The 25,602-nt window shown below is 42.8% G+C and overlaps 1 pseudogene; it reads left to right on the top strand.

Annotated features, from left to right (window-relative positions):
- The first annotated feature begins 16,656 nt into the window (after positions 1-16,656).
- Positions 16,657-25,602, top strand: part of LOC101417933 (thrombospondin type-1 domain-containing protein 1-like) — a 30,740-nt pseudogene continuing 21,794 nt past the window's right edge.

Below are 25,602 nucleotides of genomic sequence, written 5' to 3'. Positions count from 1 at the left end.
TTTTTAATCTCATCCATCATGTCCTTCATTCCCATCAGGTCTGTTACTTTTCTTTGCAGACTTTCAAATTGTTCTTTATACTCATGCAGTATCTTGTTAATATCCTTAATTTCTTTAGTCATAGTTTCTTTAAATTCTTTGAATTGATTTAGGAGAGTTGTGTGATTATCAGGTCATTTGGTTTATTTCTTTAGGCCACCTCTTCCTGTTTCCTAGTATGGCTTGTGATTATTTGCTGATGTCTAGCCATCTGAATATGTTGGTGAATTTACTCTGATGGCCAAATTCTCTCTTCCTTTTTTTTCCCACAGGTCTTCTCTGGTATTTGTTTCAGCTTATTCTAAGTTCTTAAAATTACCCCATACTTACATAGCAGAAGAGGTACAAAGAACATGAAGCTGATTTTTCCCAGGGTGAGGCCTATCCATTGCATTCTGGATATGTGACTTCTCTGAGTATGGGAAAATCTCCTGCCTAATTTGTGGTAGTGGGAAACTCCATTTGTGTTCTACCATTTTTTAAAAATTACCCAGCTTAGGTTGTCAAAATCAGACCAGGAACTCACCAATGGGGTATAGATTTTCTCCCAGGGGCTAGGATACATAGGATACAGAGAGAACCAGAAACGTTTTTTCCATACAATTTTCAGATGTATCATCAGATGGTGCTCAAGAGCACACATTTCCATGGAGGCGTTTCAGTCTTCACTTTCCTGTGTTTTGGTCATCCAGAGTTGAGATTCTTATTGGGATCTGCTGGCCAAATTTACTCATGGAAAGTCTCCCTATCTCTCCCTCCATTTTGCCTTGAAATAGCTGAAAGGGAGGAAGAAATCTGTTCCCATCTCAGTCAGCTGCAGTGAGCCAGGGGTTTTACCCCAGCTTAATATATTTGGGGTTGGGAGGGGACCCAGCCCAGACACTGCAGGGATTTGGTAACTGACATTTGTTGTTTTGGGTTCTTCCTCTCTCTTTCCCTTACCCTCCTGGGACTTGTGTAGCACTGTACTGGTTTGCTGACTGCAAAGCCGTTCCCTCAGATAGCTTTTGGCTCTTTCTCCATTGTTTTTGTGAGAAAATTGAGTCTTGCCTGCCTAATCTAATACATTTTCCCACATTTCCCTCTCATTGTAGTTTTTATTTGAATTTTCCTAATCGCTACTGATGTTGAGCAATATTTCATGAGTTTTTTCTCCATTTCTATTTCCTCTTTGGACAATTGTCTTTTCAACTCTTTTGCCCATTTTTAAAATTTGATAGTTAATCTTTTTATTGTTTAGCTATATTATCTGTATATATCATGGATATTAAATCCTTATTTGATATGTGGTTGCCAAATATTTTCTCCCATTGACTTGCCTGCCTTTTCACCCTTTTCACAAAGTCCTTTGAGGTACAGAGGTGTTTAATTTTGAGAGATCCCATTTATCTATATTTTCCTTCATTGATTGTGCTTTATGTGTAATGTTTAAGAAACCACCATCCTCCACAAGATCTTGAAGATGTTTCTCTACAACATCTTCTAGGATTCTTATGTTTATTGGCTTTATATTTAGGCCCTTGATACCTTTTGAGTTAATTTTTGTATAAGTTGTGAGATAGGGGTCATCTTTCTTTCTTTTGTATATGTCTATCATTTTCCCATTACCATTTGTTGAATAGAATGTTCTGATCCACCTGGGAAGACTTGACAGCCTTGTCAAAACATCACTTGACCATACCTGTGAGGGTCTATTTCTGAGATTTTTATTCAGTTCCATTTGTCAATCTGCCTGTCTTTATGCCAACACTGACTTCTTTATATCTCTTGAAGTACTACCTCAAAGATATCTCCCTTCTTAAATATTACAAAATGCCTGAAGGAAAGTATCTATAATTCAGCCAATACTATTCTTGAACTGCTCTTTTTGCCAAAACTGGTATAAAAGATGATACCTCTTATTTTTTTATGTAACATTTTTTGCAATCTATGTATCTTTTTTTAAAAAAGACAATTTAATAAAGAAAAAGAATTTTGAAATAAAAAAAAGATGACATTGACATACATGATTTCTACTTCACATGAGTCAATGACTGGGAGAGTAGATATCAGTAAAAATATGTTATAAAGAATGAGTAGATCATACTTTGATGTTAGAAAAATAAATTTTTGTGATCCCAGTGTAGGCACCAGTGTTGGATTTGAGTATTCAAGAAAACCTTCCAAATTATTAACACCTAAACCAGGAATTGAGTGACATTCATGCTAGATTTTTTCTTTTTAAAATTTTATTCTTTGAGCTCCACACACTCCATCCATAATGTACAATCTATGGCTCTCAGTGCAATCACATAGTTTTGCATTCATCACCACAATGAATTTAGAATAGTTTCATTACTCCAAAAAAGAAAGCTACCATATTCTTTATTCCCACTATTAATGCTCTTTAGCATTGTTAATGTACATTTGTTACAGTTGTTGAATATATTACAGTACTACTGTTTACTGTGCAAGAATTTGCATTATTAGTATTTTCCCATATAACACCGTATTATTAGCACCTTACACAAGTAGCATACATTTATTATACTTCATGAAAGAGCACTTATATTTGTATTATTAACTACATTCATCATCCACAACAGGATTCATTATGTTATATAGTACCAATTTCATTCTCTAGTTTCCTTGTAATGACATATACAACCATAAGCTTCCCCTTTCTGCCACAATCACTGCCATATATGAACACTGTTAACTGCACTCACAATAATTTGCTATCATCACATGTATCCATTTTAAAACTTTTACAGTCAACCTCATTAAAATGTCTGCACACATTAAACATCAGTTCCCTATTATCTGTCCTCTTGTATCTCCTGGTAACTTATGCTCTAGATCTTACCTCCATGAGTTTACTTATTAGTTTATATTAGTGAGGCCATGAGAGATTTGTCCTTTTGCATCTGACTTATTTCATTCAACATGATGTCCCCAAGATTCATCCGTGTTGTTACATACACTGGGGCTTCATTGTTTCACCCGTGTCCCTCCCAGTCCTCTGGAATCCACCCACTTCATGATCCGTGCAGTTTCTGCTCTTTTATATACACTTGCCCTAAATCATTTTGGTCATCCCACTTGGGATTTCAAGAATTATCACTCCCTCAAGCCTGACTTTTAGATATTTTACCTGTACATTTGGATATCATTCATGCAAATTAAAATCTATTTCATGAAGGAGTTAATAAGTTTAAGAGTGTATTCATTTGGAGAGATCAATGTCACCCATTCTCCAAGTCTAGCCCTGAAAATACCATTCATTAGAAATTAGCAGGAATACATAGATTATAATGTTGTGCCAAGAGACAATCCTTGTAGGGAAAATGCTCAGAAAATGTAGGATGGATGAGCGTAAGGGTGTAGCTGGTTGCCCATCTGCTCTTTTAAGAAAAGGCTTACTGAAATCCAGTCCTGTATTTATCAATATTGCTGCAATGTCCTTCAATTTATATATAAATATACACAAGTGTAAAAGCATTAATCATTTATAAACTATACATTTGGCCCTTAAACTTCATTAATAATTAAGTGTATTCAAAGAACAAAAATGGTAATGTGTCATAAACAAAGTAAGCACCCACTTTTAAGTCTAGAAAAAGGAAAGATTTACATAGATTTCCTTATTTTATTGTCACAATAATCCTGTAGATTATTTTTTTCAAACAATTTCACAAAGGTTATGATTAGAAGTTCAGCAAACGTTAATAACATGACCAAATTACATGCCTAGAAGATCACACAGCTGGGATTTGAATGCCGCTTAGCCTGTGTGCCAAGCTTAAATTCCTGGTACATTTTTCACCACACCCAGGCTTTACCTTGACTGTCCCATCTCCCATCACGTGTCAGAGGCCACACCCTGTGGTCACAACCACCTCCCTTTGGGCTTGTTCACAGGAATCTCCTCATGCCTTCATGCCTCTTGCCAAACATCAGCCTCTGACCTCTGTCTTGAATGTCTAGGTTAATCCAGTTACACATTTCAGCATTACAAATCCAACATTTAATTTCTTATGTCCCTCATACTAACTGCTACCACTAGTGATCAAGACCTAAATACCTGCATTTCTCCATGATTGCCTCTGACACCTCATGAGATTAGGATATTGTTCCTGGTATAAACCCAAAGTCACTACTCCTAGTGACTATCAAATATATCTGGCACCTCTAGTGTCTTGACAATTATATTACTGCTCTGATCTCTATAAATACATGAAATCTCCTCCATAGCTTTCGATCACACTTATTCTAACAGAACACCTCACTTTTAATGTATAGAATATCCTCTTAAGAAGTAGATGGATCATCAGTTTTCAGATTTCCCTTCCATAGCATAACATCTTCAAATATTCCTTGCAACCATTCACATTGGCTACACCTTCTCTTCTATTAAATTGAGAAGTGTTGTTACCTCTGGCTGAGACCAAAATCTCTGGTGAACTCCTCCTCTCCTGATTTTTTGCTGACTATAGAATTGATTTTAAATTGAATCTCCTAAATCAGAAACTGCTCCCTCTTCTCACAATCCATCTCACCATTTAAGCTCATTCCATCTGTTCCATTGTTAAACAAAAACTTCCTCCTAACCTATTTCTCCCCAAGTTCCTGATCTCCTGTCCTTGCCTTCACAATCAAACTACCAGCACAGTTACCAGTTCCTCACCCCAGCCACCCTTTGACTCACAGAGACCAACAATGCTTCCTCAAAGGAGAGCTGGCTAACGTCAACATGGATCTCTCCGTAAATAAATCCTTACTTGGAACCACGGAAGAATTGAACCATGACCTGGTTTTAGAACTTCTTTTTCCTTGCTCTCTCTGAAATGCTATTCTTCTGACTGTTTTCAAACTACATTGGTCACTGCAAAGAACAAATCAAACAACAGTTTGACTAAATCCTAGCACCCTCTCTTCTCCTTTTTTATAAACTATCCTTACATCTTCCCAAATTTATTCACTTACTTTTCATTTCTTCCATTGCTCTTCCTAAGATGAAAGTGACCAAACACTGGAATCCTTTTCTGAGCTGTCATTGCTACTTGGTTAATTACATGGGCTTAATATGGAATACTTCTCAGAGCATAAGCTCTCCCCTGAAATAGAAATACTACACCTCCTTTACTCTTGGTTAAGGTCTCCACCAGGCATAGAGACTGATACAAACCTACAAAAGACAACTAAACAGTGCTATTCTGTATAAACTAATCACTTTTTTACATTAATTTCCACCCCATTCCACAAACACTGCCTCCCCCATACTCATTTTCTTTCAGTCTTAATTGAAATGAGAATTCCTCAGATATCCTTTCAATGAACTCCACTAATGATAGCACTTACATTTGCTCCCCCTAGACTTAATTAAAACTCTAATGTTCCTGTCTGTCTGTAGGTGTTGTGTATAGTCTGCCTCCCTTACTGATCGGATCACAGAAAAATCAAACCCCCATGCTAAGATGAGACAAGATTCCCTGTGACTATTACCTGTGCATTTTATTTTATTTATTATTATTTGTTAATTTATTTCTCTCCCCTTCCTCCCACCCCATTTGTCTGTTCTCTGTGTTCATTCGCTGCATGTTCTTTTGTCCACTTCTGTTGTTGTCAGTGACATGGGAATCTGTGCCTATTTTTGTTGTGTCATCTTGTTGTGTCAGCTCTCCGTGTGTGTGGTGCCATTCCTGGGCAGGCTGCACTTTCTTTCGCACTGGGCGGCTCCCCTTACAGGGTACACTCCTTGTGCATGTGGCTCCCCTACGAGAGGAGCACCCCTGACTGGCACGGCACTCCTTGCACGTATCAGCACTCTACGTAGGCCAGCTCCACACAGGTCATGGAGGCCCAGGGTTTGAACCGCAGATCTCCCATGTGGTAGACGGATGCCCTATCCACTGCACCAAGTCCGCTTCTCTACCTATGCATTCAAATGAGGAGCAATATGCTCACAGCTACCTAGCCTGTCCTCAGAAGACTACCCAAGGTAACTGTAGTTGGATTAAGCAGTTTTATTTTGATAAGAACTCATCTAAAAAATAAAAGAAACCCTGGTGAAAATTACCCTAGTATTCAAAAGAACCAAAATAGATGGGATAAATCAAAGAATTCAAGTCTTCATTATTGATACTGTCACTAATACTTGAGACCCCAGCTTCTTTTGCTAGAATAAAACAGTTTCAATGCTGAATTCTCCTTCTGTGCATGTGACAATCTCTTCAGTCATAGAATCCAAAGAATGCATCCTGATTAACTTGGATACCAATCAAGGTAAATCTAATCAAGATTTTTATCTCTTTTATGTTTTTAAATCATGTCATTTTTATTGATCCATATTAACAAAGCAGTTTATCCAGAATGTACTAGCAATGACATTTGGTAAAATCAACTAGTTATGCATGTATCACTTCAGTCATTATTAGAGCATTTTCATTTTAATTATTTCAATAATAATAATAAACAAACAAAAAAAGTCTTCACTTCTCAATCTCTCTGTGAATTCCACTGCTGTACATCGCTGTTATTTCTGGCTCTTATTGCACAATTATTTATTTATTCACATACCATAATGTCTACCTAAAGTATAATCAGTGGCTGTTAATATAATCACAATGTTGTGCATTCATGACCCCAAAAATTTTGGGACAATTACATTACTCCAAAAGAAAAATTCCATACCACCCTTCAGTCCTTCCCCTACTCTACATAATCACTACTCTAATTTTATCTTTATAAATTGATCTATATCTACATTTTATATAAATGAAATCATACAATATGTGGTACTTTGTGTCTGATTTCTTTCACTTCACATGTGGTTTTTTTTTTTCTTTTGGTCTGATACTAACATCTCATAGTACTAACATACATTTGTTCACTTTCAAAGAAAGATGTTCTTATATATGCGATTTAACCCATTGTTGTAGTTCACATGTGTATTTCTTGTGCTATACAGTCCTGTGTTACAGATTTAGTTTCCTTTTAGTAATATACATGATGTTAGACATTCCATCTAAAGCAATTTCATACCCACCTAATAGCAGAGTTAGTTATTAACATGATTTTGGGCTTTTACCTTTTCTCCTCATTTGCAAAGATTAACATATTTTCTGTTGACCCATATTCAAGTGATTTAACTCTATGGGATTGCACAATATATTTAGATCACAGAAGAACAATCATACAGAATTTCTCATTTTGTGCCTGGCTTGCTTCATTCAACATAATATCCTCCAGGTTCATTCATGTTTTCATATATTTTATGACTTCATTTCTTCTTAAAGGTGCAAAGTATTCCACCATAATAATAGACCACAGTTTGTTTATCCATTCCTCAGTTGATGGAACCCAGATGGTTTCAACTTTGGCAAACATGAATAATTCCACAATGACCATCAGTGTGCTGATGTCTGTTCCTAACAATGCTCTCAGTTTTTCTAGGTATATAACCAGTAGTGGTACCATTGGGCTATTCAACTTCTTTAGGAAGTGCCAAACAATCCTCCAGAGTGGCTATACCATTCTTTAATGCCACCAACTATGAATAAGTGTTCCTATCTCTCCACATCTTCCACAACCCTTGTAGTTCTCTGTATTTTTACTAGTGTCCATTCTAATAGGTGTGGAATGATATCTGATTGTAGCTGTGACTTACATTTCCCTAATCACTAGTGAAGCTGGACATATTTTCATGTTTTTTTTTTGCCATTTATATTTCTTTGGGCAAATGTCTATTCAAGTCTTATGCCCATTTCTTTTGAGCTGTAGCATTTCTTTATATATCACAGATATTTAGCCCTTGTCAGGTATGTGATTGCCATATATTTTCTCCCATTGATTAGGCTACATTTTCATCCTTTTGACAAAGTCCTTTAATGTGCAAGAGTGTTTAATTTTGAGGAGGTCCCATTTATCTATTTTTTCTTTTTCTCACACTTTGGGTGTAACATCCAAGAAACTACCACCTATCACAAGGTCATTTCTCTAAATTTCCTTCTAATAGTTTTTTGGTCCTGGCTTTTGCATTTAGGTCTTTGATCCATTTTGAATTGATTCTTATACAGGGAGTGAGATATGAATTCTCTTTCATTCTTTTGGTTATATATATCCAGTTCTCCCAGCACCGTTTGTTGAAGAGACTGTTTTCTCCTGTTAACATGCATTTGGTAGGTTTTAAGAAAACCAGTTTGTGATTGAGGTGAGGGCTTGTTTTGGGACTGTCAATTCTATTCCACTGATTGATGAGTCTGTCTTTTTGCCAGTACAATGTTGTTTCAACAACAATAGCTTTGGATTATGTTTCAAGGTCTGGCAGTAAAATTGCTCTCACATCATTCTTGTTTTTTAGAATGCTTTTGTCTTTTCAGGTGCACTTTCCCTTCCAAATGAACTTGGTAATTGCCTTGTGTATTTTGTTAAAGTAGGCTGTTTGAATTTGATTGGTATTACACTGAATCTACAAATCAGTGTGGGTCAAATTGACACCCTCATATTTTGTCTTCTAATCCATGAATGTGGAATGTCTTTCCATTTGTTTAGGTCTTCATTGATTCCATTTAACATTGTTTTGTAAATTTCTGCATTTAAGTCCTGTATGTCTTTGGTATTTGATTCCTAGGTATTTGAGTCTTTTTGTTGCTATGGTAAATGGAATTTTCCCCCTGATTTCTTCCTCAGATTGTACAATACTAGTGTAGAAACATTCTGATTTTTGTGTGTTGATCTTCTATCCTGCTACGTTACTGAACTTGTTTATTAGCTAAAGTAGCTTTGTCACAGACATTTCAGAATTTTCCAAGTATAGGTTCATGTCATCTGCAAATAGTGAGAATATTGCCTCTTCTTTTCCTGTTTGGATTACCTTTTTTCCTCTCTAATGACCCTAGCTAGAACTTCTAAAACAATGTAGAATAACAGTGGTTTCAGTGGGCCTCTGTCTCTTGTCCCTAGTCTTAGAGGGAAAACTTTCACCTTTCCTATTGAGTATGATGTTGGTTGTGGGTTTTTCATATACACTTTTTATTATATTGAGGAATTTTTCTTCTATATCTACCTTTGAAATGTTTTTATCAAGAAAGGAGGCTAGATTTTGCCTAATGCTTTCTCACTGATTGAGATGACCATGTGGTTCCTTCCTTCAATTTGTTAATGTGGAGTATTTTGTTAATTAATTTTCTTTTTTTGAACTACCTTTGCATACCAAGAATAAATCTTATCTGGTCATGATATATAAATAATTTGATATCATTCTGGATTCTATCTGGAAGTATTTTGCTGAGAATTTTTGCATCTCTGTCCATTAGATATATTGTTCTCTAATTTTCTTTTAGTGTAGTATCTTTACCTGGCTTTGGTATTACATTATGTTGGCTTCATAAAATATGTTGGGTAATTTTCCCTTATTTTCAATTTTTTCTAAACATTGAAACAGGATTGGTGTTAATTCTTTTTGAAATGTTTGGTAGACTCTCTCTTTGAAGGCACTTTTGTTTGGAATTTCTTTGCTGGGAGATTGTTGATGATTGATTGAGTGTCTTTAAATATGATTGGTTTATGTCTTGTATATCTTGTAACATCAATGTAAGTAGTTTGTGCATTTCTAGAAAGTTGTCCATTTCATCGAGGTTGTCTAGAGTGTTGGCATACAGTTTCTCATATCCTCTTATGATGCTTTTTATTTCGTGGAGTCAGTCATAACATTCCCTTTGATTTTTTATTTATTGCATATTCTCTTTTCTTCTTCGTTAGTCTACCTAGGGGTTCATCAATATTATTGATCTTCTCAATGCATCAGCTCTTGGTTTTGTTGATTTCCTACATTGTTTTTTGCTATTGTTGTTCTTCATTTCATTTATTTATATTTCAATCTGTATTATTTATTTTCTACTGCTTGCTTTGGGAATGCTTTGCTGTGCTTTTTCTAGTTTCCTGAGGTGTTCAATCAAGTATTTCATTTTTACCTCTTTCCACTTTTTTAATATAGGCAATTAGGGCTATAAATTGCAAAAGTTGGAGAACTGCCTCTGAGAATGTTTGGATTACTAGCTACTTAGCTGCAAGCACGATTATCTATCAAACTGATCTGGCCCATGTTGCAGAAAACACACTCCAATCATGCACTGGCTTGAGAGGACCATTACAGAGCACCATCTTCTGATGGACCAAGGATTTGCAGATGAGAAAAGTAAAAGTAAAGAATTGAGAGGCTTTTTCTGTTCTTTACATCCTCCGCCACTCAAGGACCTGGGGAGCTAGTCTGCATTAATGGGTCCAGTGCCCAGATCTGAGCAACTAACAGGGACAACCCTAAAGACACAGAACAGATAGAACCATAACACCCTGCCCCCACTGCTAAATCCCTATAAAAGATAGAGGAAAAGAGAGCATCTGAGTAATCTCACCATCCTAATCAGATGCCTAGACATCATCAAAACACTACAAGCCATACTAATACAATAGAAGAAATGGCTCCAAGAAAAGGAACATATCAAAGCACCAGGAGAGATTCAAGATTTGAGAAAAGTAAACAACGAGATGTACCCAAATTTCCAAAATCAAATTAATGAGTTGAAAGACAATATGGCTAGAGAGATTAAGGACATCAAGAAGACACTGAGCTGGCATGAAGAAGAATTTGAAAATTTTAAAAGAAAAGTAACAGAACTCATGAGAATGAAAGACAAGATAGGTAAAATTTAAAAATACAGCATATTAGAGGCATATAACTGCAGACTGGAAATGAAAAAAGAAAGAATATATGATATAGGTGGCAGAAGTGCTGAAAAAGAAGAGAGAAAAGAATGGAAAAAAATTGAGCATGGGCTCAGGGAGTTCCCTGATAGCATGAAACACAACATATGTGTATGGGAGTTCCAGAAGGAAAATACAAGGAAAGGGGGGCAGAAAGTATATGTGAGGACATAATAGCTAAAAATTTCCCAATGGTCATGAAACAAATGAACTTACATATTCAAGAAGCACAGCATACCCCAATCAAAATAAATGTGAATAGAACTACTGCAAGACACATACTACCCAGAATGTCAAATGTCAGAGATAAAGAAAATTCTCAGAGCAGGAAGGGGGAAGGAAACCGTCACATACAATGTCTGCCCAGCAAGGCTTACCATGGATTTCTCATCAAAACCTTGGAGGCAAGGAGGCAATGGAATGATACAATTAGGACACTGAAAGAGAAATAGTACCAGCTGGGGAATTCTTCATGCAGTAAAATTGTCCTTCAGATATGAAAGGGAGTTTAAAATATTCACACACAGAAACTAAGAGAATTCATAAAGAAGAATCTACCTTTGCAGGAAATAGTAAATTAAGCCTTACAAATTGAAAGAAAAAGAAAGGAGAGGGATGCTTGAAGGAGAGTATAGAAGAAAGAATAGCAGAAAGGTTAACCAAAAGAATAAAAAGACAAAAATAAGATACGACATATGAAAATCAAAGAATAAAATAGTAGAAACAAATAATGCATTTACAATAATATGATTGAATATGAATGGATAAACTCCCAATGAAAAGATATAAGCTGACAGAATGGGTAAAAGAAACTTGAGCCATCCATATGGTGACTACAAGAGACTCATCTTAAACCAGGGATACAAACCAACTGTCAGTGAAATGTTGGAAAAAGATACTCCACAAAAATAATAATAATAATAATAAAAAAGAAAGTGTAGCAATGCTAAGATCAGACAAAATGGACTTTAAATGCAAAAATTTATGAGAGGTACAGAAGAACAGTATATATATATTAATAAAAGGGATAATCCACCAGGAAGAAATAACAGTCATAAATACTGTGCATATATTTTGGATATCCCAAAACGTATGAGGCAAACTCTGGCAAAAGTGAAGGGAAAAACAGACATTTCTACAATAGGTGTTGGAGACTTCAACACACCAGTCACATCATTAGCTAGACCTAGACAGAAGATCAACAAGGAAACAGAGGACTTGAACAATATGATAAAGAAGTTAGACAGAACAGACATACAGAACAATGTACCCACACTCAGGGGTCATACATTATTCTCAAGTGTTCTTGGATCTTTCTCCAGTATAGAACACATTTTAGGTCACAATACAGGTCTCCATAAATATAAAAAATTGAAATTATACATAGCACCTTCTCAGATCATAATGGAATAAAACTGGAAATCAGGAATAGATGCAAAAGAGGTAAATTTACAAACGTGTGGAGGGTGAACACACTCCTAAATAATCAGTGGGTGAAAGAAGAAATTGTAAGGGAAATTAGTAAATATATTGAGATGAATGAAAACACAAACACACTCATCGAAACTTAAGAGATACAGTGAAGGTAGTTCCAAGATGGAAATTTACAACCCTAAATGCCTATATTAGAAAAGAAGAAAGAGCTAAAATCAAAGAGTAATTGAACAACTGGAGAAACTAGAAAAAAAGCAACAACCATTCCCAAAGCAAGCAGAAGGAAAGAAATAATAAAGACTAGAGCAGCAATAAATGAAATTGAGAACAAAAGACAATAGAGAACAACAAAACCAAAAGCTGGTTCTTTGAGATCAATAAAATTGACAAACCCTTAGCTACATTAAAAAGGAAAAAAGGAAGAAGATGCAAATAAGTACAATCAGAAATGAAAGAGGAAATTTACAACTGACCCCACAGAAGTAAAAAGGATCATAAGAGGATATTATGAGAAACTCTTTAGACAACAGAGATGAAATGGACACATTCTTAGAAATGCACATGCAACCTACACTGACGCTACAAGAAATACAAGAACTTAACAAACCAATCACATTTAAGGAGATTGAATCTGTCATCAAAAATCTTCCAGCAAAGAAATGTCCAGGACCAGATGACTTCACAGGTGAATTCTACCAAGTACTTCAAATAGCATTCACAATAATCCCATTTAAACTCTTCCAAAAAATTGAAGAGGAGGGAAAATTACCTAACACATTTTACAAAGCCAACATCACCCTAATAAGGAAGCCAGATAAACATACTACAAGAACAGAAAATTACAGACCAATCTCTAAGGAACATAGATGCAAAGATTCACAACAAAATACATGCAAAGAAAATCCAGCAGCATATCAAAAGATTTACAAGTCACAACCAAGTAGGATTTATTCCTGGTATGAAAGCTGGTTCAACATAAGAAAATCAATCAGTGTAATACACCACATTAACAAATTGGAGGGGAAAAAAGCACACAATCATGTTAACTGATGCAGAAAAGGCATTTGACAAAATCCAACGTCCTTTTTTGATAAAAACACTTCAAAGGATAGGAAGAGAAGAAAAATTCCTCATTATAATAAAAAGCACACACAAAAAACCCAGACCCAACATCATACTCAATGGGAAAAGGTTGAAAGCCTTCGCTCTAAGATTGGGAACGAGACAAGGATGCCCACTGTCACCATTGTTATTCAGTTTGGTACTAGAAGTTCTAGTTAGGACAATTAGATGAGAAAAAAAATCCAAATACGAATGGAGGATGACATGAATCCTGTATTTAGAAAATTCTGAAGTACCCACGACAAACCTACTTGAGCTAAGAAATGCGTTTAGCAAAGTGGTGGGATACAACATCAGCATGCAAAAATCAGTAATGTACTTGCCCTTGAGTACTGAACCATCTGAGGAGGAAATCAGGGAAAATTCCATTTACAATAGCAACAAAAAGACTCAAATACCTATGAATGAACCATTTTGTCTTGTTCTCTAATTGTCTTGATACAGAAAATAGAAAAATTGGATTCCTGTAAGTTCAAGGACCGTCATACAGCACGTCTTTTGAATTCTCACTGGCCTAGGTCATTGACTGTACATAGTAGATTTCTATTAAGTATTAACTGAATTGTGTGATTTTGAGATGGTGATACTGTGTTGACCAGGCAAATCTGTGTTTGTGTGCTTTCGCCTTTTCCCAAAATGCTTCTCACCTAGACTTGTCTGAGGTCTACTCTCAGATCTTCTCTGTCTTATTCAAATTCCATGGTTTGGAACATATCCATGATGTGGGAAGCACCAGAAAAATCAGGTTATGCACCTGCAGATAGTGTTGTGTTGCAGTGTGAAAACTAGGTCATTTGTGTTCTTCCTTGTGTCCTAATCATCATGCATCAGTTACAGCTTTCATCTCACAATATTACCTGGGGAAATAGGTTTCCCCATTGGTGTGAAGAGAGTTCTTGAGAGAGAGAGAGTGTGTAAAGTTTACTCCGTTCACACAAGATCACTGGACCAGATGCCCGGAAAGAGTGAAGGCGTCTTCACAGCCATCTTAGTGCTAGTTCAGTGCTGACACGACCATACCACTGTTCTTTTAAAACCTTTTCCCCCTTCACCGTTCATTTGCCTTCTTTTAGAGAAGGTTAAACTATATTGTAACTGCTCAGAAAAGACAATAATAGGGTTTGGCAAGGATTCTAATTTAGACAAGAACAATCAAGCATCTCAAAGCAGCTATTTAAAAAATGACCAAGCGTATCGATGCAGCAGTCACTTGTACTAGCCATAGGTCCTTCTTCCCAGACTGGCTCTCCAGGAAGAGCGTGTACATGGTTCATGGCAAGCAAGCTGCTTTCCATAGGTTGTCACTTATTTACCACAGACTTCAATGTAATTATTCTTTGCCTTTTTCAGTGGAGGGAGGGAGGGATTTAAATAACTTGCACAAGGTTACAAAGGCAAGGCTGGAGTTTAAAGTCAGAGTTCCCTAACTCTGAAGCCTGCTCTTTGCACTGAGTTTTTGCTGGCAAAACTGAAAATGCCCAGGACTTGGGCAAGGGTTTGAAGAAGAATTCCCTCGATGAATGGCATATTGGACTAGATAATTTCAAGATTATAAAACTAAAAACACAGTTTTCCTAATTAAGTTCTGGAAAATTGGATGATAATCTTAAAGCTTTTTTTGAAACTTTGGATGGAATTAGAACTACTGGTGTGGGTTATTTGACGAGATAGAAAACCTGGCATCTCTGCTATCATATAAGTGAATACTGGTGCTGGTGTTTAAAAAGATGACGTGACAGGAAGTGGAAGTGGCTCGAGCGATTGGTTCCTGCCTACCACGCGGGAGGTTGGGGGCTTGGTCCTCCCTGCCTTCTGAAGGAAGACCAGCACAGCAAATGCAAAATGAGGGGGAGACATGTTTTAAGTTTTAAAAACGGAGGCAAAATATACAGTAAGATGCGCAGATCATAACAGGATGAATTTTGACTACTGTGTAAACCCATGTAACTCACACTCCAGCCAATACAACCTATCTGTCACTCCAGAAAGTTCCATTGGGCTTCTTCCAATCACATCTCCCCAGGCGCCCCACTGTGCTTTGATTTCCAGCACAGCAAAATAGTTTTGTCTGTTTATTGTTATATTTTGTGGAAAAGAAAACAAATTTTATCACACATTAGTGTACCCAAAAACAAGTGCGTGCAGCTGTTAAACAAGATGGACCTCTATCCTCTTGTATTCTTTTAAAAAGACAACCTTAACACTTGCAGACTAGAGTTCTAAAAATGTCTAGTTATTTTTAATTTAAATTAAATATCCCGGTTCCAGGGGAGGAAAAATGAGGATGAACTTTACCTGTTTTGCTTTGAAACTTTTAAATGACATTTGGGAAAACAAGTTTTTTTGGGAAAGCCTAGAGATTATGCCATTTCAAAGACTTATTTTTGTGATCGCCCTCTAAGAAGAATGACATGGAGACAAGTGCTTGCATAGGAGGCCTCGGGAAAGCCCGGCACCAGCCTGGCAGGGGGGTGTGTTGGGGTGGGGGCAGCACGCGCTTGCCGGGGCTGTGCCCCCTCCCAGCTAGGCCCTGGACGGCCGCTCCCGCTCCCCGCCGGGCTTCCTGTCCAGCGCTGGGCGCGCTGCGGGCGGGAGCAGAGGATGCGCTCCCGGGGTGGGGGGCAGGCGGCGGACCTCGCCCCGGGCGCCCCCGCCCTCCGTGCCGCCCTCCCCGCGCCGTCGGGGCGGGCCGGGCCAGCTGGGGGGCGGGGTGCGAGGCGGGGCGCGGGGCGCCGTCGGGCGCCGCGGGATGCTCGGCCCGCCCGCCCCCCAGACTCGCCCTCCGCGCGCGGCGCCGGCGCCCGGCACACCGAGGTAAGGAGAAGCCCGCGGCGGGCGCGGGCGGGGCTCGGCGGCGCTGTGGGCCCCGCAGCCCGAGGCACCGAGCCGTGAGCGCGCCCCGGCGGCGCCCCGGGCGCCCTGGACGAGTCGCGGGGCTCTCCTCCGCCGAGGGCCGACCTGCTCGGCGCCGCCTCCCGCGCGCGGGGCTGGGGGGACCCGGCCGTCCCGAGCCGGGCGCGGGCAGGATCCTGGGACCCTGGACAAGGCGCGTCTGGGGTTGCTCTGCGTTTCGGGGGTTTGCTTCTTTCTAAGACTAACCTCCTTTTTGGGGGGTGTGTGCGAGCAGCGTGTAGGCATTTGGGAACGGCCCGTGTTTGCGTTGCTCTCGCTGACGACGCGGGCGGGCCCGCTCCAAGCCTGAACTTGACTGCGGCCTGCCCGGGTGCCGGGCGCGGGCGCCGCGCTCTCCCGGCCTCGCCTGCGCGCCAGCGGCCGCCTCCAAATGCCGGCGTGTGCGCCCACGAGCAGCGGTGCGTGGGTTAGGATTTCCCCTTTATTCCTGACTAGCTGTTGATCCCACAGACATGACCGCAAAACGTTCTTCTTTTTCTGCATCTGTGAAGACACTCCGGGGGTTGCAGAAGCATCTATTTTAGCTGGTTTCCGTCAAAATTAGGGTTACGAGCTTGGCGCGATGCCCTTGGCCGTCAAGAATTTTCCCAACTCCCCGCCCCCCAACTGATGCGTTTAGAATTTTTCTATAAATGTTTTTATGTATATGAATGCTATATATGAGTATTTTAAAATGTGCACAAAGTATACCTAAGCTCTTGTTTTCTTAAAAATGATTCTCAAGCCAAGCATAAACGGCCCGTTGTGGTATTGGGCACAGCTTTTGGGAAGCAAATAAGTAAGCAAGGTTAAAAAAAAATCGAAGAGGTATGACCTCTTCTTAAAAAAAAACCAAACTAATGTTATTTACCCAGCATTCTATCCCGTTCTGGGGGATGCTCTAACTTCTTACAATTCAGGGTTAAACTAGTAAAACGTCCGCATTTAACTTTGAAAGCCTGAAAACGTTAACAAAATCCATATTATAATTTATAGGTGGCATCCTGGTTTATCTTATAATTACGTTTCCATTTAGCATATAAAATATCCTAAATACAGATCATCACACAATTCTGCATTCATTTTCATGAGAAAGAAAAATGTGTGATGATCACGCAATCAGTTGTGATTAGGGACTTCTTTAAAAAGTGGCTATCATGAGGGAGCAAGTAAGTGGGGAGAAGCAAGCCCACCCTTTGGGATCTAGGGGGCCTCTTGTGTCTCCCTATTTTGGTGGCCGAGTATCAGTGGCTGTAAAGAAGCATTTTAACAGCCCTAAAGCCCCACCCGTGCCCGAGAGGTAAGAGCCCCTTGTGCCAAGTTCTCACCAGCGCCTTTGAAGAGCTTTCCCTCTCTGTGACCCCGTGAGGGTTCCCTCAGATCCACAACCCCTTCCAGCAAATGGAATTTTTTGTTGTTGTTGGGGGTGGGGTGAAAGCCATGCTAATGATCAGCATAATTACACTTCAAATCTCTGCTTCCCTTTGAGGAAGTGCAGTATTTCCTTTGTTCAATCAACTCGTACTGAAAGAAAGCTGATGGGAACGCACCAGTTTCCTTTTCATTGAATTTTGGATTATTTCAGTCAGCCCTCCTTTCCTCCTTTCTGTTATCTGAGAGGATGTGGCATACATTTATTTGGAAAACACTCTACTTGCGTATTAAACTATATAACTTCTGGACAGTGGGGGACAGTCGGGGAATGTAAACATTAAGTAAACTGTTCGGTAGCCCCAAGTCTACACGACTTGAGTGTGAGGAAACCGCCCCTTAAATGTCCTTGCGTCTTGTCTAGTCTGCGTGTGTGTAATACAGAGCAGGAGCCTCTGCTCACAGTAACTGAACCGCCCGCCCCAGCCTCTCCTGCCCGCCAAGGGGCCCGGGAAGACTGCTGCCTGGAGCCCATCTCCTCAGCCGTCAGCAGCAGCAGGTACTGGGGGACGGTCGTGACTGATGTGTTTTCTCTTCAGCTGGCCCTGGAGAGAAGGGGCAGCAGGGCCCCTGGTTCACCCCGCGGTGCAGTGCTCAGCTGGCCTTTCCTTTAAATGGCTGGGTGCGTTGGAGGCGGCGCCTAAACACGCGCGATGGCGCAGTCCGGGCAGCACATCGGTTTTGCAAGAGAACGTTTGGAAAGCTCAGTTGTAGAAGCAGGGCAGGGAGGGCTGGTCTACCCAGCACAGCGCCACCCGGAAGTTTGGCCGAATTTTGTAAATTCATCAGATAAACAATGTGAAAATATATTATCCAGACGTGACACAAATAGCAAACTCTACACTTAAGGATGTGCATGAAAGGTAAGAGACGTGGTGTTGTGCACAGGTCGTCTTTGGGTGCTGAGTACACCGGGTGACCTTACCAGGTGAGCTGTAATGCAGTGCCGGGGCGTCCATGGCTGCAGGTTATTTCCCCGGGGAGAATTTGTTTGCTCCCCATTTTCCTGTCGGTATACCCTAGGAAGCTGACCTCCTTCAAACGGTTTTGTCCTGTCATGATTCCTAGTCTGTGACTCCCATGGGACAGAGCCGTCCTTACCTGAGGTTCCTAATTTCAGGTGTTCCTGAAAAACATTCGTGATTTGGATGTGAGAAAGGACATGAGGAGACCAAAGACCTGGGATTTCGCTGATCAGAATGAAACAGATGTTGAAAGACTTTTCAAGCTTCCTCTTGGTGGTCCTCTGTGACTGCAGTGAGCGTGGCGCACCTAATGCAGGTACGGAAGGAACGTAAGCGTGAGCCTTCTACATGTACCCATGCTGACGACCCTTCACGAAGGCGGCAGGGGCAGGTCTGTGGGCAGTGCCGTTTCACCTGCGGCCTGGGAGCAGGTGCAGCTCAGTGTGGAGCGCCTGCCTGTGTCTGAGGTTCCAGCTTCAATCCCCGGTGCCTGCTTAAGAACAACATCAAAATAGATCCATGCTCCTGGCGACCGCGGGCGCTCTTAAGGAGCTTCAGGGGTTCAGCATGAGTGATTCAGGTATCATTTTAAATGTTGTAGCTCTTTTTAAAAAGTAAGATAAAATGCCTCACTCCCACTGCAGTGCTTTAAATCCAGAGCTGTTTCTTACATCAGCCGTGGGCTGGCCGATGACTACAGTGCCAAATTCTGTCTCTTTGGCTGTGTCTTTGGATAGGGTTCAAAGCAGAAACAAGCATTCTTGTGTGTGTTGTGTTCTTTCCACTTTTCACTTCAGCTGTTCTGGTGGGTATCTTTTTAAAAAGATATGATTTATCCCAGTGGACTGATACTTGCGAGGCTAAAACTTCCAAGAACAAAACTAGTTATTTTAGAGCCGGTCAGTCTCTGAAAGCCCACTCCAGCCCTCGGCTGGCCTGTTAGAATGAAGTGCCAACATTGCTTACCCGTCTACAAATTTCCGCTCTGTACGAACCAAGGGGCACTGGTTCCTTTGCATGTAAAAATTCCCAAGTATTTGTCTTGAGTATCAGACAATAAAAGCTTTGAAGTAAATGTCGCACCTCACCTTTTAAGTGATCTAGAGAAGTGTGCATTGTGTCATTTGAATCAAGCTTTCACTTCCCTGTATGTCCATTTTTCTCAAAGCCCTAAGGACTGGAACCTGATTGAAATGAGAAATGTGAGGGGTGGGATTTTTGTCTTGAGAAGTATCAATTGTTATTCTGATTCTTTTGAACCCCAAGTGTTTACAATGAATTATTTTAAACATGAGCGCTAGAGGTGAAGATGGAGGAACAGAGCCCCTTTAAGATGGGGACAGTGCAGGGTCCAGCTCCCAGGCCCACCCTCACCACCATTTTACGCCCACCTTGGCTCAGCTCCACCTCCTCTCGTGTCTGAAACGCTGTCTTCGTCGGTGTTATCCGATGGCACTGTTCCACTCCTCGTTTCTCAACACCAGGTCTGACCATCTCATTTCAGTTCTCGGAGACGCCGAGTACCTCCTCCTGGGAGAGCCAGGCCATGTCGCGCTCAGCAACAGCTCGGTGTCCGTGGCCTTCCAGTACGTCGACGGGGCAAACGGGACACTGTGGAACGTCTCCGTCCTGCTGGTGGAGGCCAGCACCAACCGGACTGTCACCACCAAGCACCTCCTGGCCATCCAGGCCCAGGGGACGCTTGAGTTTGAGTGCTTCCACTTCAAGGAGGCCGAGGACTACTGGTTCACCATGTCCCCAGACACCACGGCCAGCCGCCCCCCTGCACCCCTGGGGGAGAAAAGCGCCTTTCTCCAGGTGGAGTGGCCCGTCTTTCACGTGGACCTGAACCGGACATCCCAGGCCGTGGGAGGCGCCTTGCGGGTGGGGCTTTTTATGCCACAGCTGCTGTGCCTGTTCCCCGGGGACAGGCCCGGCGTCGAGGTGGACGTCACCCTCTGCAGCAGCCTTCCTGGGGCGAGCGCTCGGCAGGGCCGGCCGCTGGAGACGAGGCGCAGCCAGAGGACAGCGCTCGCTCAGAGCCAGTGGGTGGAGGTCGCTGCGCCCCGGTGGGCCCGGCAGCCTCGGTCACCGCGGTGCTGTGGCTCCTGGGCGCAGCTCGGTCATTACCGCCGCGGGTGTTGGTGAGCTTGCCAGCAGGTAACATCTAGCCAAAATGGCCGCTGAGCATGCTAATGGCTATGGCAAACGGCACCGCCCTCCTTCCTCACCACCTTCCCGCCAGAAAAACCCACGGGCGCCAGCTTCAAACCTGCCTCCTCCAATCAACAGCCGCTTCAAATTATCCCAGTCCCCTAGCCTCTCTGTAATTGCCACGTCACCCTAAGCCCTTACCCCTCCTATATAAGCTGTATCACTTCCCCAGTAAACCAGACCTGCGCCACGAGCCTGCGTCTCCGGCGTGGTTACTGTGTGTTCAACCCGGCTGTGTGATTCCGGGGCTCCGTCGTCACTTACCTCGCGGACAGGCAGCCTGCCCCAACCGGGAGGGGATCGACAACAGTGGGCCCCGTCGACCTGGCCCGGAAGTTCAGGTACCGGCTGGTGATGGCATGGGAGCTCTGGTGTGAGTCTGCGGTGGAGGTGGAGGTGGTGCCACCCCCGTGTGTCGCTGTGCAGGGAGCGGTGGCCGTCTTCAAGGAGGCGCCGCGGCGTCCTGGGGAGAAGCCCATGTGGCTGGCAGAGAGCAGCCTGAGGCCGGGAGAGAGGACTGCCGTCTTTAACTGCACGCTCTTTGACGTGGGGAAGAATAAATACTGCATTGACTTTGGCATTTCAAGCCAAAGCCATTTTTCTGCAAAGGAGAAAGAGTGCATGCTCATTCAGAGAAATATAGGTTGGTACTGATATACAATATCAAATTGGTGTTGTATCATCAAAATTATTGAGAATTTAAATGAATGTAATTTTCTCTTGAACTGTCTTATTATTTGTATGGTTCACTCTTCATAATGTCCTTGTTGTCATCTTGATGTGAAAATTCAGAGTCCTGGCAGAGACTGTGCTCGCCACTTAACCTCTCTGGTTCTCAGTTTACCCATCAGTAAAATGGAGATAATAAAAGTACAGAGAATTGTAGGGATTGAGTCAGATAGACTGTAAAGTTCTTAGCACAGTGCCTGGTATATTGGAAGTACCTGGTAAAAGTTAACTATTGTTACATTAGATTAAAAACATATATATTACATCATATGGCAAGTCTGTGGCAGGAATGATTGGACGTTGAAGCTAAATCCCACAGGGAAGCTTCGCCTCCTTGGATTTTGTAACTTCTGGCTTCCTCTGGCCGAGCACGTCTCTTCCCTCCTCAGTCATTCATTATAGGAATTGAGCCTCTTTAGTGAGACTTCAAAGCAATTTAACTAAAACTTCTCCAGATTCTGTGTGTGCATGCCCTACTGAATCACAAAGAAGTGCCTTTCTTTTCCATTTCCTGGGTGCAAACCTGGTCTTGGCAAGTGGTCTAATTTAGCTGAGATTTTCTGGTTCCCAGACATGCTGCTTTCCTCAGCCTCCCCAAGCTCAGTGCCCCCTTACTGCCCCAAACCTCTGGCTATCTTTGTCTGTAACTCCATGTGATATCTGCTCCAAATGTACCCCCTCAACCCTCTGTCCATCCGTCGTCTGACGACCTGCACTTTCCTCTCTATTTGGCTTAGATCCCTCAGCCCATCCCTCTACCCACTCTCCTACCAAGATCCTAAACTGCGTCACCCTGTCGTGCTGCTGATGCCCCCAGCTCTGCACGAGTCCATCCGTCATCCCCCACCTGTTCCACCCAGGCCCTCTACCCACTCTCCTACCAAGATCCTAAACTGCGTCACCCTGTCGTGCTGCTGATGCCCCCAGCTCTGCATGAGTCCAGCCATCCATCCCCCGCCCATTCCACCCAGGCCGCTGAGGTTGCTGGAGAAGGTCCCCCCAGGCAGGAGGTGCCTGTCTGGCTGCCTCATGCCTCCACGCTCAACTCAGCCTAAAGCGGGGTCCCGGCCTGCCTGTGCTACCCCTCTGCACAACGGCTCTTGCAGACTTCACTCCAGGCCTGTTTTTTAAAAATTTTCATTAATTTCTCTCCCCTTCCCCCCACCTCCGCCCCAGTTGTCTGCTGTCTGTGTCCATTCACTATGTGTTTTTCTGTGTCTGCTTCTATCCTTGTCAGTGGCACCAGGAATCTTTGTCTCTTTTCTGTTGTTGCTGCATCATCTTATTGTGTCAGCTCTCCATGTGTGCGGCACCATTCCTGGGCAGGCTGAACTTTCTTTCACTCTGGATGGCTCTCCTTATGGGCCACACTCCTTGCGCGTGGGGCTCCCCTACATGGGGGACACCCCTGCGTGGCAGGGCACTCCTTGCATGCATCAGCACTGCACATGGACCAGCTCCACATGGGTCAAGGAGGCCCGGAGTTTGAACCACGGACCTCCCATGTGGTAGACGGACGCCCTAACCACTGGGCCAAGTCCACTTCCACCAGCCCCCTGTTAAACTCTTGAGTTGGCCTCACCTCCTGGAAGCCATCTGGTGCGCATTCCCTCACTCACCCTCCTGCCAAAACATTGCAGCTCCATAGGCATGGGACTTTCCTCCTCCTCCCCTGTCATGAGGGGGAGGTGTTGTTCCTCCTATTTAGGGCCGGCCCCTCTCATTTTTGGGCTCTTCTCTTAATCGTTAGCCCCCTCTGCCTTCTCTCTCCCTCCTACTTTGGATTGTTCCTATCAGCATTGAAGTGGTTTGTTTCCCCCAACTTTTTATTTGGAAATAATTTCAAATTTACAGTACATTTGCAAAAATAACACAACTCCATACAAAGAACTCTACCAGATTCCCGTCCAGGTCTCAGATCCACCAGTTCTTAATGCCTTGCCACATTTTGCTGGATCACTCTATCCTTCTGTGTATCTCTTAATTTTATACACATTTAAGAATAGTTTGTATACATCATGCTCATTGAACACTTAATAGTTCCATGTATATTTCCTAAGAACAAGGATTTTCACTTAGGTAACCACCTTCAGTGCAGTTCCCAAGTAGCATGGAAGTGTTTTTATTTCTCTTATCTAAAAACAAAACAGCAGCTCTCCTTCCCCCCCTCCACGTTCTCCCCCACAAATCACTCTGTCTTTCCAGTGTTTTGAAAGTTTCTTACACTTGGAGGTTCACCTCATCTCACATTCCCCTCTCGACCCATTCCAAACCCACTCTGCCTCCTGTCCCTCCCCTGAACAGATTCCCACCAAGGCATCTGCCGGTGCCTTCCAGGTCCCCACAGCCACACTTTGCAGTGCCGGTCTTCCCTGGCCGTGGTCTCCAGACACAGCCACCTCTTGCTTCTGCAGAACCGCACCTGCCTTGTTTGCCTCCACCCCTGGCCTTCTCTCTGTGGTCCCTGGTCCCATCCCAGAAGTGTTGGGCTCTCCCGTGTCCTGTACCACACTTCCCATGCTTGGCAGCTGTTCTGTTTGCTAAACGCTGCTGGGAGCAGTATGCCCGAATTGCCTTGGCTTTTAGGATGGGGAATGCATTTGGTTAAAAGCTCACAGTTCTGAGGCCATGAGGGTGTCCACCTCAAGGTGCCACCAGGATGCTTTCTTCTGAGCTGCCACTGTGGGTGACAAGTCGGTGTGGCCTCCTCTCATCCCAGCCCCTCTGCCCCACCTGGGGCCTGCTCTGCCCATGGCTTTTCTTTCTCCAGGGCTAACTGGTTTTAACTTCTGGAGGCACCTGTGTCTGCTGGTGTTCTTCTGTCTGTGACTTTTTTATTCCTTGTTTATAAAAGACTCCAGTGAGAGGATTAAGACCCACCGTGGCCATGCAGTCTAATCAGAGGCCCTCAGGGGGTGAGCTACTCAAAAGGTCCCACCCACGATGGGTTTCCAGCCACAGGATGGCTTAGCTTTGAGGGCACGGGGCCCTCCCTCCCTCAGTCTGTCACAGTCGTCATCCCGTCTACACTCCTGGCCCCAGTTACTCTCTTGATGCTGCTGACCCCAGGTCGACGTCCGTCCATAGCCCTTACCTGCACCCACGAGCTCTTACGCAGCTGCTCTCCTCAGATGTCTCCCAGGCACCTCACAAGCAACATGCCTGGCCTGAGCCTCCTCACCGTGTCCCCTAATCCTGCTCCTCAGTTTATGACCCCACCACTCATCCCATTTGCTCAAACCGGAATCTCCTCCTCCTCTCTCCTTCCCCTCCTGTAGAAATAAACCACTGCTTCCTGTAGATTATGTCTCCTGGTGTCAGGGTCTCTACACTTTTCTCTTTTGCTGGCACCCCTTGGTTTAAGCCTCCATCATCCCTTGCCTGGACTTTGGCAGCGGATCCCTAACTGGTCCCCTCTGTCCACTTGGTTCTCTCACTGCAGCCAGGGGGACTGTTTACAATGCTCACAGCCAACTCATGTGATGTGAGGATGTGAGTCCACAGCCTGTCCCTGAGCCAGGGCCTCCGTGGTTAACTGCCCACCTCCCAGGCATCCTCGTGGCCTTAGGCTGCGATGCTGTCCTCCCTCCCACGCTCTGCATTAACTCATCTCCATGTGGGTAACTTTCCTCAGCTTGTGATGGGTCGAATTTCCTTGCCCTGAGCTGGCAGAGCATCCTTCACTTCCTTTTTCAAGGCACTTCGCACTTGCGTAACTGCTTACCATCTTCTCCCCGGGCACCTCTCTCCCGCAGATTGGGGAAGCGCATTTGGTGGCAACCCTGACTCGTGTTGCTGTGAAGCCATTAATGGCCTTTATTTGTCTGACGTAGTATGCCTGGCACATTTGCAGGTGCTCAAAACTTGCCTATTGAATTGAAAAGTTGAACTGGGGTGCAGTTGGTCTCAGCTAGGTATTAGTAGAAAAAGTGTTTGCACTAATCTGATCATCCAAGATAGGCTCATCTTTTTAAAAGTAGATCCTTGTTAAGGGGGAAAAATTTTAATAGGCTGAATTTAATGGAAAAAAAAC

The sequence above is a fragment of the Dasypus novemcinctus genome, unplaced genomic scaffold, assembly GCF_030445035.2.
Source record: "Dasypus novemcinctus isolate mDasNov1 unplaced genomic scaffold, mDasNov1.1.hap2 scaffold_197, whole genome shotgun sequence".
Taxonomy (NCBI): Eukaryota; Metazoa; Chordata; class Mammalia; order Cingulata; family Dasypodidae; genus Dasypus; species Dasypus novemcinctus.
The sequence above is the reverse complement of the archived record's forward strand: the minus strand, read 5'-3'. Positions and strand labels throughout refer to the sequence as shown.